Source organism: Bubalus kerabau, chromosome 3, assembly GCF_029407905.1.
Source record: "Bubalus kerabau isolate K-KA32 ecotype Philippines breed swamp buffalo chromosome 3, PCC_UOA_SB_1v2, whole genome shotgun sequence".
Lineage (NCBI taxonomy): Eukaryota > Metazoa > Chordata > Mammalia > Artiodactyla > Bovidae > Bubalus > Bubalus kerabau.
Genome location: NC_073626.1, coordinates 45,803,180 through 45,815,761, shown reverse-complemented (window position 1 = coordinate 45,815,761; position 12,582 = coordinate 45,803,180). Strand labels below are relative to the sequence as shown.

General features: G+C 38.5%; 1 protein-coding gene and 1 non-coding gene across 9 annotated transcripts in view; one reads left to right on the top strand and one right to left on the bottom strand.

Annotated features, from left to right (window-relative positions):
- Positions 1 to 12,582, bottom strand: part of MLIP (muscular LMNA interacting protein) — a 286,739-nt gene that overhangs the window by 24,974 nt on the left and 249,183 nt on the right. The window lies entirely within an intron of this gene.
- TRNAC-GCA (transfer RNA cysteine (anticodon GCA)) lies at positions 9,166 to 9,237 on the top strand. Its single transcript has one exon. It is a non-coding gene; the product is annotated as a tRNA-Cys (tRNA).

Genomic DNA, 12,582 nt, shown 5'->3' with positions numbered 1-12,582 from the left:
TCCTATAGTCCCAAAGTCTTAAAATGTCCCAATGGTTGACTTGTAATATTTGGGGAGTGAACTTACACACAGCTAGGGTATCTCAAAAGTTAAGAAAGTGTTTCAGTGTCCAGTGGGAGCTAAATAAATACTTTGAAATAACCTGAGGAAAGCTCTAATCTACTGAGATATCTTTCTTCCACAAAAGAGATTTCTATTTGAATCACAGGATATATGGACCATGTGAGGGCAAATGAGCATCGTTATTTGATGACTGTTAATCAAGTGTCTAATTGTACTTCAATCAGTCATACATGGGTAAACTTCAACAAATTTAGCAATCAGAAACAAGTTTATGGTCAAATTTTAGTAAAAGAAAAAAAACAGTGGTCACATTAAGCAACAGGAAGCAATACAGGAAAATTTTTCCCTGAAGTTTCAACATGAGACTACTTGATTGTATAAATGCCATATTTCATATATGGCTTTTGTTACATGGAGTAAATAAAAGGATAACAAAGCAAATTAAAGGATGAGACCAACAATTAGGTTGAACAATGTGAAACTGGTAAAGCTAACGTTCTTCTAAGTCAAGAACTGTTGAATAATACAATTTCATAGGGATCAATCTCATATATAAGATAGCTGTTTATCTAACCTTTTAATGCTGTTCTTTTTCTTAAATGTCTTTTAAGAAATACATATTTAACTCTCTTTTAGACACATATATATGTATTGAACATATATATATATATACACACACACACACACACACACAAAAAGAAAAAATACATATATTTTAAAGACTCAGTATGAAGATAAATGCCTCCATCAGGGATTTCATTTACTTCAGAGCCCACAGCTGCCTCCTTCCACAGACCGTTGCCCTCTGCTGAGAAGGGGGTCCAAATACTGAGTTCCTTGACCCTCTATGCACACGGAGGTCCACAGCCAGTGATGACAGATGAGGGGTATCCAAGGGCAGCTCCTTTGCCTCAAGGGTGGATGACCTTGCAATTTATGGTCCATAGCCCTCTCCCTGTGAACTAGGCTATGGCTAGACTGTCTGAGATCATTCTTTCTCTTCTCCCTGCCCTTCCCAATCATGATATACACTCTCCCTTATGGGATGCTTTTGTGGAGAACCACATCCTCAGCAGATCACAAACTCCGAACCCCTATCTCAGGCTCCACTGCTAAGGAAACTGGTCTAAGACACCATGCAATGGGGATGGGGCAGGTGGCAGCTGAGTGCTGTGAAACGCAGAGGGCTCATTTTTCCTTAGTGTCTCCATCTGAATAAGGTCCAAATGAATGCCTACAACATAGAAACATGGTTCATCAATTCTAAGGGGCTGGTATGTTATTTTACAAGAGTTGTGAAATGAATCTTTCTCCAAATATACTTTTCTTTGCTAAGAATTCCATCCAACCTGCCTTCTACTGCACATCTCTTTCGAATCAGCAAATTATTTTCATGGTGATTTTATTAAAAGTGTTATAATAAAAACCTTCAGCTAGGTATCAGCACATGAGTTTATAGAGAGAGAGAGAGATAAATGGATTATTCTTCATTTCCTGAAAGAAATGTACAAGTCAATTTCTTGTGACTATATTAAGTACATTTTTAAGTGATAACTGACAATGAGATAACCCAACACACGTCTGGTTTTAAATGCCAGCCTGTCGTTAGGCTTCTATAGTGTTGAGTTGTTCTTTCGGCCCTCTAGTGGAGAACCTAGCAAAATACTGACTGATTAATACTTTCTTTTTCAGAACCACCAACAACTCATTGGCATTCTTTGTTTTAATGTTAAAAGTCCAATTAATTTGCATTTAGCCATTTTAAACAGGACATTCTTTATGAACATATTATACGAATTAATCCATTTCAAAGACAATTTGGCACAGGCCAACAGGTTTTAGTTTCCTGAAAAATATTAAAACATTAAAAACCAATTTCGAGTTTATAGAGCTTTTCCTCCTATTCCACCCACCTCAAAGGTTTTCTCTTCTACAGAATCTTAATAGTTATCCAATTCCCATTAACTCCAAAAGTTGTCAGAGAAATTTTAGAATTGAGCAACACGGTTTATCTTCCTGATGATAGAAAATAAATTACCTTCGTTTATTCAGACAGAAGGATTTCTAATTATGTAGAAAGAACACAAACAGACGTTATTAATGGGGAGGATAAAAAGAGGTTTTGCTTCCAAAAGTCAAGGTGACTTTTTCACTGAGGTAGCTATGGCTACTGCTACTGCTGCTGCCAAGTCGCTTCAGTCGTGTCCGACTCTGTGCGACCCCGTAGACGGCAGCCCACCAGGCTCCCCCATCCCTGGGACTCTCCAGGCAAGAACACTGGAGTGGGTTGCCATTTCCTACCTCAGTGAATTTTTGTCAGTTTTAGGAAAACAGCGGCTCTCTCAGCCTTTAACTTTGGAACTGTGGCTGCCTAAGAAGGTTGGAGCCTGGGATAAAATATGAAAAGTGTACGTGGTTGATGATGAACCCAGCCTCAAGCAATCACTCACGCCAACCCACGGGTGTGTCACACAGCCATCTTTAGCCCTCAGTTTCCTCATCCAGAAACTGAAAGAAGTGAGGAGGTCTTGATGGTTACTTAGTTCCTGTCCTGACATCTACATCCTGCCATCTAACTAAAAGAAAGCCTGTGGTTCCAGAGCAGAGGCATCCAAGAACATGGTAATGCGGCTTCTCTGACAGATTATTGTGTGTGTGTGTGTGTGTGTGTGGTGGTGGGGGCGGGGGGGGGGGGTGGAAATTCCTTAAGAAAAACTAGTCAAGTACCAGCTGTTAAGCTAATTCTGTGGAATCCTGTACACATCATTTACACTTTCTGAGCCTTGGTTTTTCATATGTAAAATAAAGGGGATAAAATCTACTTTACGATTGTTTTGAAATTTAAATAAAATACTGTCTATAAGGGAAGCAGCCTATACGCTATGTTTTGTAAATATCAGTTCCTTTCACAGAGAATCTTGGAGACGCCTCATCTCACAAGTTCAGATGAGCCCCCCGCACAGGAGGCAGAGCTGTCTGGCAGTATTACCTCTTGCTAACTTCAAACCATACTTCTGATTCCAGCTGTTTCCTCAACACTCTGGGCTGCTTTCATTTTCTCAAGTTTTCCCTATTTCTTTTCTTTCCCACCTGGAAACCATCCCCACACTGTTCCCTCTGCTTGGATGTCCAGATTGGACCCAATTTTCTTTATGAACCTTAGATGAAAAATCATTCCTCACTAAATATTCCCCGATTCATCAGACGGGATCAGGACCACTGTTCTATGCACTCGTAACTACTTGTCATCTGTGTGGCCGCTGTCACGATGATCATTTATAATGATTTTTTTTTTTTGCTTATTTGTTTAATTTCTGTGTTTCCCCAAATAGAAAAGAGGTACCTGACAAAGGCCCTTGCTTCCCAATGCATGAGCAGCACAGACACACTGCTTTGCAAATAAGAGCTACTCAATATATCTTTATGAAATGAATATAGTACACTTTGTTAACTGCCAGACTCGAGGGTTCTCAGACTTTGTGTTATAATAAAAAAAATTTCAAGTTTTATGCTCTTTGTTATTCTTGGGGAATTAGGCTAGAAGTTGGACAAGGATTTTGTAACCTTGAACCCAATCACATAACTTAGGGTTCATTTTCTCCTTCTAAAGCTATGCCCAATTGTAAACTACTTATCTCAAAGGAATGCTGCTTTATTCTTGAAATGTATTCATAAAAGATTTTTTACATCTTTAGATCTAAATATTTAGAGCTTACATTAGAAAAGCAAGTTTTTATTTCAAAGCCCCTTCAGTCTTTGAATCAGTTGGTAAAAGACAGAATTACTTTAATTTTTCCCTTCTCCAGCTGAGCCATAATCTGCTTTAATTTCTGTTGATTGATTTCTGTTAAAATATCAAAAGAAACTTCAGGGGAAAAAATCTCATTTCAGTGGAGCTACTAAAATATTTAATGCATGTTGGAAATATGCCTTTAATATTAATATTTTAAATTATTGAATTTCTATAGATTTCCAGGGTCAGTTCTCTGAGTAGCTATGTAATGATTATGCCAGTTAAGATATTCTCAATCCCATGGTAAAAATATACATTTTACTAATGAATTAAATTCGAAAATTAAGATATAGGAGATGAAACTGGGGAAAAAGAAACAAATGAGAAAAGTCAACCTTTATAGGGTGAAATATCCAAGAGGAAAGAAGGGATAGTCGTATCTGGGAAGAAGGCTAAAGCCTGTGCCCCTGACTCATCCTGTATGTAAAAGTTTCTTTCCTTCCTTTGTCTTCCTATCTCATTCACACTCCTGTGCCAACCCCCCAATAATCCATAATACGAGAACAAAAGTCAACAGAATCTAATGGCCCCAAAGAGTTGACAATTACAATTGGTTTTTTTTCCCCCTCCTATTTCTAATACTGTACACTTCTTATTCATAATCCATCTTCTAGGTAAATTCTTCACTATTCTATTAATAATAGACATCTCACCCTTGGCTTATTGTAAGTGGAGTGATCCTTTACCTAAAGAAGGCAAATAATGGATGGAATTGAGCTGAAAACACCTCCATTTTGCTCATTGAAGTCTCACTTTTTCATCACAGACAAGTTATATTTCCTTTTTATTCTTAATCTACAATATCAGCAGCAGCTGCTTGAAAAACAGCCTAATAAAGATGGATCAGTAAATATTCTTTTAACATATCATAAGGAAAAAATACATTTCAAGTAAAATGCTTCATCTTTCTTAGCAAAAATGTAATGCTAATATAAAGCATTGCTATATTTTAAAATCTCTTTTTATGAAAAAGGCACTTTAATTTCTTAAAAGAATTAAATTATAAAAAACTGCATGTTGGCAGTTGTGGTATTTTTTTTCAAAGAGAAATGACTTTTAATAATTGAAGTAGCACACTGGGAAAAAATATGTGTACCTGGGATTCAATAAGTCCAAGAATACTGGATATATAACCACTCAATCCAACTGTAAATGTTACAAGCTCATGGGGACAATTTTGACTAAGAACTCAACATTACCTTTTACAACCTACTCTAATTAGAAGAAAATTCTGTGACTTATGTTAGTATATACACTATTTAACAGTTGTGTTTCCTTTAACTTACTAGAGGTTATGAGAAAAAATCCATTATAATCAAACACTTGCAAAAATGTCAGTATAAACAGGTTTTCTTTCTAAAGTTATTTTTCATATTGAAGTTCATTTTCTTGTTGAATCATTACAGAATTTAAAAAGCAAAAGAGGAAAATGTTGCTTATCATAGAAGAAGCATAAAATTTTCAATGGAGCAGAAACTTTAAGATCACTCAATTCAGTGGAAGTTCTGAGTTTAGAAGTTTCAACTGAGTCCCATTAATCTACATTTTTCTAAGCTCTTCAGGTAATTCCAATACAATCAGCCAAGGTGATCTCTGAGAGCAAAAGTTTTGGAACCAATCCCAATACCGTATTATCACAGCTAAGAAAAAAAGAAACCCACAGGAAAAGAGCGAAGCATGTGGCACAATAGCATCTATATAAATTTAATTATAAATACACAAAATAATAATGCAATTTTGAAAGAAAATATACTAGCAACAATAGTGTAGTTGCCAAGGGGAAGAAGGAAAGCAAAGTGAAAAATTAAAATGAGACAGAATACATATGTGAATAAATTTGGAAGGATAAAAGTACCGAATAGATTGTAATAAAAGGAAAAAGTCAATTTTAGATGAGAGTAATGTCCTACTAACTACACTGATGGATTGTTTCTTTACTCCAGCACCAGAATTCTACAAACAATAGGCAGCACGGTGAAAACATATAAAACTGTGTACTTAAGGTGAAATGTGAAAGCCGCATGTATTGGTTGATCATGGTAACAATTCTAAGCTAGAGATTCTATTTTTATTGCTATTTTATAGGTAAGAAACTAAAGGACACGTTTGAATTACTTTTCCAAATATAAGCATAAAGCAATTCATTTATTCAACAAGATTGTCAGCAACCGATGTCTTCATTACAGAGTCTGAAGACAATCTTAAGCTGGTTTTCATTGTAAGTTCACCCACTGATCTGGAATGGGCAATGGCAACCCACTCCAGTACTCTTGTCTGGAAAATCCCATGGACAGAGGAGCCTGGTAGGCTGCAGTCCATTGGATCATGAAGAGTCGGACATGACTGAGTGACTTCCCTTTCACTTTTCACTTTCATGCATTGGAGAAGGAAATGGCAACCCACTCCAGTGTTCTTGCCTGGAGAATCCCAGGGACAGCAGAGCCTGGTGGGTTGCCATCTATGGGGTCGCACAGAGTTGGACATGACTGAAGTGACTTAGCAGCAGCAGAAGCACACTCACTGATCAAGTCAAGGCACTTCTGCTAATGAGAAGGCTCAGTAAAAATAACTGAAATCACACCACTTTAAAAATATTTATTATTGACTAAAATGGTTTGTTACATTAATATACCTGTAAAATATTGACTTTCGAAAAACTTTTTAAAATGAAATATTTTTTTTAAATGGAAAACACATCAGTATGCTTTAAAAATAAAAAAGATGAATGTTTATCCCACAGAGAAGTTAATGCCTTCTTGTCTCTGTGGGAAACCTTTAAGTCTAGCCATGGTGTCAGCAGCCCAGGGGTCTGACGCAGGAGAGAGAGTGGGAGTGGTCATGACCTTGGGGAGACAGGAGTGAGTAGTGAGGTCTTAAAGTTCCCTGCCCCAGAGCTGAACCTGGGAAGCCTGGGTGAAAACCAGGAATCCTAACCACTAGTCCACCAGGGAAGAGTGGCTGGAATAGAGCCACTCTGGCTCTTGTCCCTCTTGAAAATAAGACTTCAAGGATACAGAGCTGTAAAAACAGGCACAAAGCTGATGATGAGAGGCACAGCTCAGTCATCTCTGCATGGGAGGACATGCTGAGAAGCAGTTTATTTATTTAAGACAGAGGCGAGGCAGAAACACACACCCAGAGAAGAGTGCGGGCGTCCTCCTGAATAAGGAGGGAGAAGAAGATACTTACATCATCATTTATCTGTCACTTATATCAGGCAGTTCCTCCTGGCCCTTGTTTTCCCCTAGCCAATCATCCTGCTTCATTTCCCACATCTGACCTGGTCCAGGGCCCTCTTGGACAAGCAAGTGCATCCTTTAGCCAAGATGGATTCCCCGGCAGGGGGTCGCTGGGAGATTCACAGTGCCTATTATGGAAGAGCAGCCCCTCTTTTTTTTGACCCCCAAGGAACTTTTCCGCACATGTGCAGTCAGGGAAGTCTCCTTGACCCTAAGAATGACAGATGTGGTCATCTTATCTCTTTACTCCAGCAGAGCTCAGCTCCTGCCATGAACTTTTTCCTTGAAGCATCCAGGGAAAACAAATCTCCAATGTACTCAGTTTGATAAATTCTAGCTGCTCAGCCATGGAGCCAATCTACCTCCCACCTCAGTCATGGCTGGGAAGAGTATTCTGGACAGGAAGAAAAGAGGTAGAAGATGAATAACTCTCTCCTGCTCAGAAGGGAAAGCTAGAGTGGTAGAAAGGATACGCCAGAGATAAGCACTGGAATATTCAAATTGAAAGTGCTGGAACCAGCCCTTGCATAGAAAATACAAAACAGAATTTAACAGCAGAGGAACCTATGGGAGGGCATGTATGTAAACAAATCAGCTATACTTAGTCCTCCAGGGACAAAACCAGACCAGAAATAACATGGAAAGTGGTCACAAAAAAGGCTCAAAAACTTCAGTTTTTACAAAACTGAAGGTGAAATAAAATGGCTGGATAGTCACACAGGCAGCCCCCTAAATAATCTAATTTTTAAAAATGACAGAAGATATCCTCAGAATGCCTGTGAATTTTCTCCTGGGGCTTCAAAGCTGTCTCTCTGTCTATAAAAATCTTATTCTTCCTTGTAAAATCTCTCCAGCTTTCCCTGTAAATAGAGCCTTCCAGAGTAGGAAATCCCAGCCTTCCTCCTGCCAGCAGATGAGAAAAGCCATCTGATGGTGACGGCTTAGTTCTGTCTCCTCCCAGCTCTAATCATCGCTGGCATGCGTTTGCTTATTGCTGGTGTAGACTGGCAGAGCAGAGACTCTGGGGAAACAAAGATGAGAAAGAACATCCTGTCAACACAGCCTATGGTTGTGCTAAATGAAAGGTCAAAAACGTAGTTGGGATAAGAAAAGAGGAAAAAGCGCACAAGGCTGAGAACTTCAGCTGGAATATGAAAGTGGGCCACAAGAGTTGGAATCCTGGGTTGACTTAAAATGCCTGTGAGAGTGGAAGAGAGAATAAATGAGGCAGAGGCTGGAAAACAGATGTTTGGGAGAGCAATAAGCTTTCCACAGATGCACGTTAGAGGTATGTAGGTTTTCTCACCTGAGGGTCAAGAAGGTAGCTGAGACCCCAGGGCAGTGCGTCAGTGGGCCCAGAGAAGAGGAGTCTTTCTAAATGAACTGAATTCTCACAAATAGAGGGTGGACAGCATTAGACCTAAACATAAAAGATGTGCTGTGAGTGGGTCGTTTTTAGCTTTGCAGATAAACATGTTTAAATGCATTGCAAGATGGAGGGTAAAATGGCCAAATGAGTCTAGATGAGAGACAATTTTAAAACTGACTAGCAGGTCACAACAGAATTTTAGAGAGTAGGCAAATTCACAAATACAGACTCTTGCAGAGTTCCTACGGCAAAGGAGGCATGAACAGGAGAGGAGAATATGTGGAGGCTCTAAGCTGATGGTTCTGAGATGAGCAGGTTCCACGTCTACCTGCTCCTAGCATGTAACTAACAATGTTTTCCAATGCATGCTATAGAGATTCAGGAGTACTGACCTAGAGCCAAGGAGGTCATGCTGTGCAGGTGAAGAAAGAAGGATGCAGTAATGCATTATTGGATTGATGGTCATGGACCAACAGGACTGCGGACACCCTGCAGATTCCAGCATCCACGTTCAGGTGCGGAGGATCAGAGGTCTCCTGCCTCCACATACCATTCCATTCAAGGCCCTCTGTAAGCTCACTGGAAACTGGTGGTAGCCCTCAAAAATGGTAGATCCTTAATTGATGTAAATTGTACTGAATGTACCCATAAACCTTTAAATTGACTCAGATTTAGCTTCTGCTTAAAATAGAAATGGGGCTTCCCTAGTGGCTTAGATGGTAAAGCGTCTGTCTGCAATGCAGGAGACCCAGGTTCGATCCCTGGGTTGGGAAGATCCCCTGGAGAAGGAAATGGCAGCCCACTCCAGTATTCTTGCCTAGAAAATCCCATGGACCACGGAGCCTGGTAGGTTACCACCCATGGGGTTGCAAAGAGTCGGACATGACTGAGCGACTTCACTTTTACTTTCACTAAAATAGAAATAATCTGAAATTTGTATTCAAACATCTTGTGCTCCTAGTGAATAAGTTGGGTCATTTTAGTATTTGTTCATCATTAGCACATATTTGTTGCTCTACCTATAATGTGAAAAATATCATATTAAGCATGTCGTGTCCTAGGTGGACACTAAAATAATCACAACAAATAAATACATGATAACCTTTAATATGCACGAGATACCTTGGCACAGGCAAAGGTTATAAAAACTGAAAGAAAAATATCACTTTGAGTGCTGATGCAGGGGGAAACTTCACAGAGGAGGAGGGATCATTTGATTAGGTCATGAAATTTGAAAATGATTTTCATAAGTAAGGTAAAAAGCAAGAAGGTATTTTTATATGGGGGGAATGAGTGGGCAAGTTGAATAGCAAGAAATTCCAAAGGCACACCTGGAGGAAAATAGCAGATTAGTTTAAGCAAAGTGGAATACTAATAAAGCGTAGTAAAAGATAAAAACATGACAGATATAAGAAGAATCCATGCAACTTGGTGAATGAGTAGCTATGACGACAAAGCAGAAGAAGCGTAATAGGTGAATCAGGTTTCAAGTCTGGGGGCTGAGCATTGTGGTATTGACAGAAGGAGGGAAGCCAGAACAGAACTGGTTTGAGGTGACATGAGATGATGAGTTTGAGGTGACAATATGACATCCTAGGGGAAATCACAAGTAAGCAGCTGAAGGTATAATTCTGGATCTCAAAGGAAAAACAGAATTGGAAATGTGGATTTGAGGATCATCAGTACAGCTAAGATCATCCCAGAAGTCTGTGAGTGGGTGAGTGTCACGTGAGGCAATTAGAGACAAGACACAGAGGAAGAAGAAGTGTCCACCAAGAAAATAAAGAAGGAACAGTAAGGGAGTTGAAATGTCCATATTACCCCAACAGCAGAGTGAGGTCAGAGATCCAAGAGTGAATAATTAACAGTGTCAACTGCGACAAGGGATAAAAGAGAAGACTCAGTTAAATTCAGCTGAGTTTGTTGACAAGCAGTTTACCCTTAAGAGAGAAATCGCAGTAGAATGATAAAGGTGAAAGACAAAATGTTTTCAAGAATGAATTAAAGAGTGAGTTTACAGAGGGGGATGAAAATAATGGCTACTGACCCCTTTGAGGGAAAGAAAATCTTGAAATTACTAGGTTTGCAACGTCGTGAAAGAAAAGGATGGAAAAGTATTCATTTTAGTTTGTGTTTCGAAGTTTCTGCACTCAAAGAAGAGTCCATTGGAAAAAGAACAAATGGAAATGTAAGAATGTAATGGGACTGACAATTCAGGAAGAGCTGAGTCATTGGAAAAGACCCTGATGCTGGTAAAGACTGAAGGCAAAAGAAGAAGAGGGCAGCAGAGGATGAGATGGTGGGATAGGTCACTGACTCAATGGACATGAATCTGAGCAAACTCTAGGAGATGGGGAAGGACAGGGAAGCCTGGCGTGCTGCGGTCCGCAGATCACAAAGAGTCAGACGTGACTTAGCAACTGAACAACAGTTAGTAACAAGATCTAACTCTTACATGATCCTCATGTCCCAAGCACTATTCTAAATACTTTACACATACTAGCCCATCTTATCATAGTCTAATAAGGTAGGTACTCTTATTATCCTCACTTTATAGATAAATAAATGGAGACATTTGGAGGCTATATAATGTACCCAATATCACCACCTGGAAAGAATGGTGTCAAGAAATGAACTCGGATGGACTGATTGAAGACATTGCACACTTACCCACTGGGCTATGTTAGTTACAAGGGTTAAAGAAGGAAGTAAGAGTAATGACTCCCTTCATGAGGTGGAGGAAAGAGAGGACATACTGGTATAACCAAGATATAAAGGAAAGTGCCTGATCATCATCATATGTGATAGGATGTCATATAAGGTTCATCATATGAACTTATGAAAGTAGAAGAGATCAGGGATTAGTGTAAAGATTTAGGGCAAGAGAGGAGCACACACTACAGATGCAACAGAAGAATAAAACCTGTCAAACATTTTTCTGTAGCTACAGTTGATAAAGAAGCCCCAAAGATAGCTATGTAAGGTCAAGTTCAGTGTGGATCTCTGGGGCAGGGGTGGGAAGGTTTGAGTTTGGAGATAAACCTAGCAGGTAAGGCTGAAAGTGAAGCCTGGGAAGGATGTTAGGATATTGAAGAGAAGTTAATTTAAATGACTATGTTTTACAATTCCAGACAAGTTATTTCATTTAGTACACTGTTGGCCATTACAATACAAGTTTAGTAAACACAAAGGTCAAATTGAATAATCCATACATTTTAATAAGAGCAATTAAAATATCAGACTAAGCAACTGAATATTCCATCAAGAAATGTTAACATTATTATTTCAGATGTGAATGTTTCTTTATTCAATATCAATAAATCTCAGACATTGAAAGACAAAATCTATTGCGAAGTTTTTATAAAATGAAAATAGTTGTCCAGCCTCAAATGGCTGTGATATATTTTTCTTCACAGGCAGACCAGGAAAAGGCTAAAACATGGATGAAATACTGACTTTATCTTTGCTGAATGTCTCCAGGAAACACTACCAAAATGTCAAAGAAAGAACTATTTGGAGCAATTGATATTTATAAAATACAATTATAATCCTATGATGCTCATCGATGACATTATAAGAAAATGGTGTGTTATCAAAATATTAACTCTAATAGCTAAATGAATTTCATAGATGTTGGCTAGTATTAAAATAGGGAGAATTTAAAGCAATATAAAATCTTTTAAAAATACTATACTCTCCATGAAATACTTTTTCTAGACCAAGAGTTAGAAGCAACCAAAGGTCATACAAATGCTATCCTGAACTTAGCCTAAAAATACTTTGTTTGCAGAAAATGATTACTTTTTAAAAATTTGCTACTTTTTCCATAAATTTTTAAAGTTGATATGTTGTATTTTCATTTTTTGTTTAGTTCAAGAAATTTTCTTTCTCTTTCTCTTGTTTTTTTAGCCACATGGCATGCAGGATCTTAGTTCCCCAACCAGGGATTGAACTTGCTCTCCCTGCAAAGGAAGCTCAAATCCTCAACCACAGGACTGCCAGGGGAGTCCCAGAAATGAATACTTTAAAAATTTAATTCAGGGTTAACCATTCAATCATGATAAATGCTATTAAATATAAAAAGCAAAATTTTCCTCATAATTGTGCTCACTTTTTGG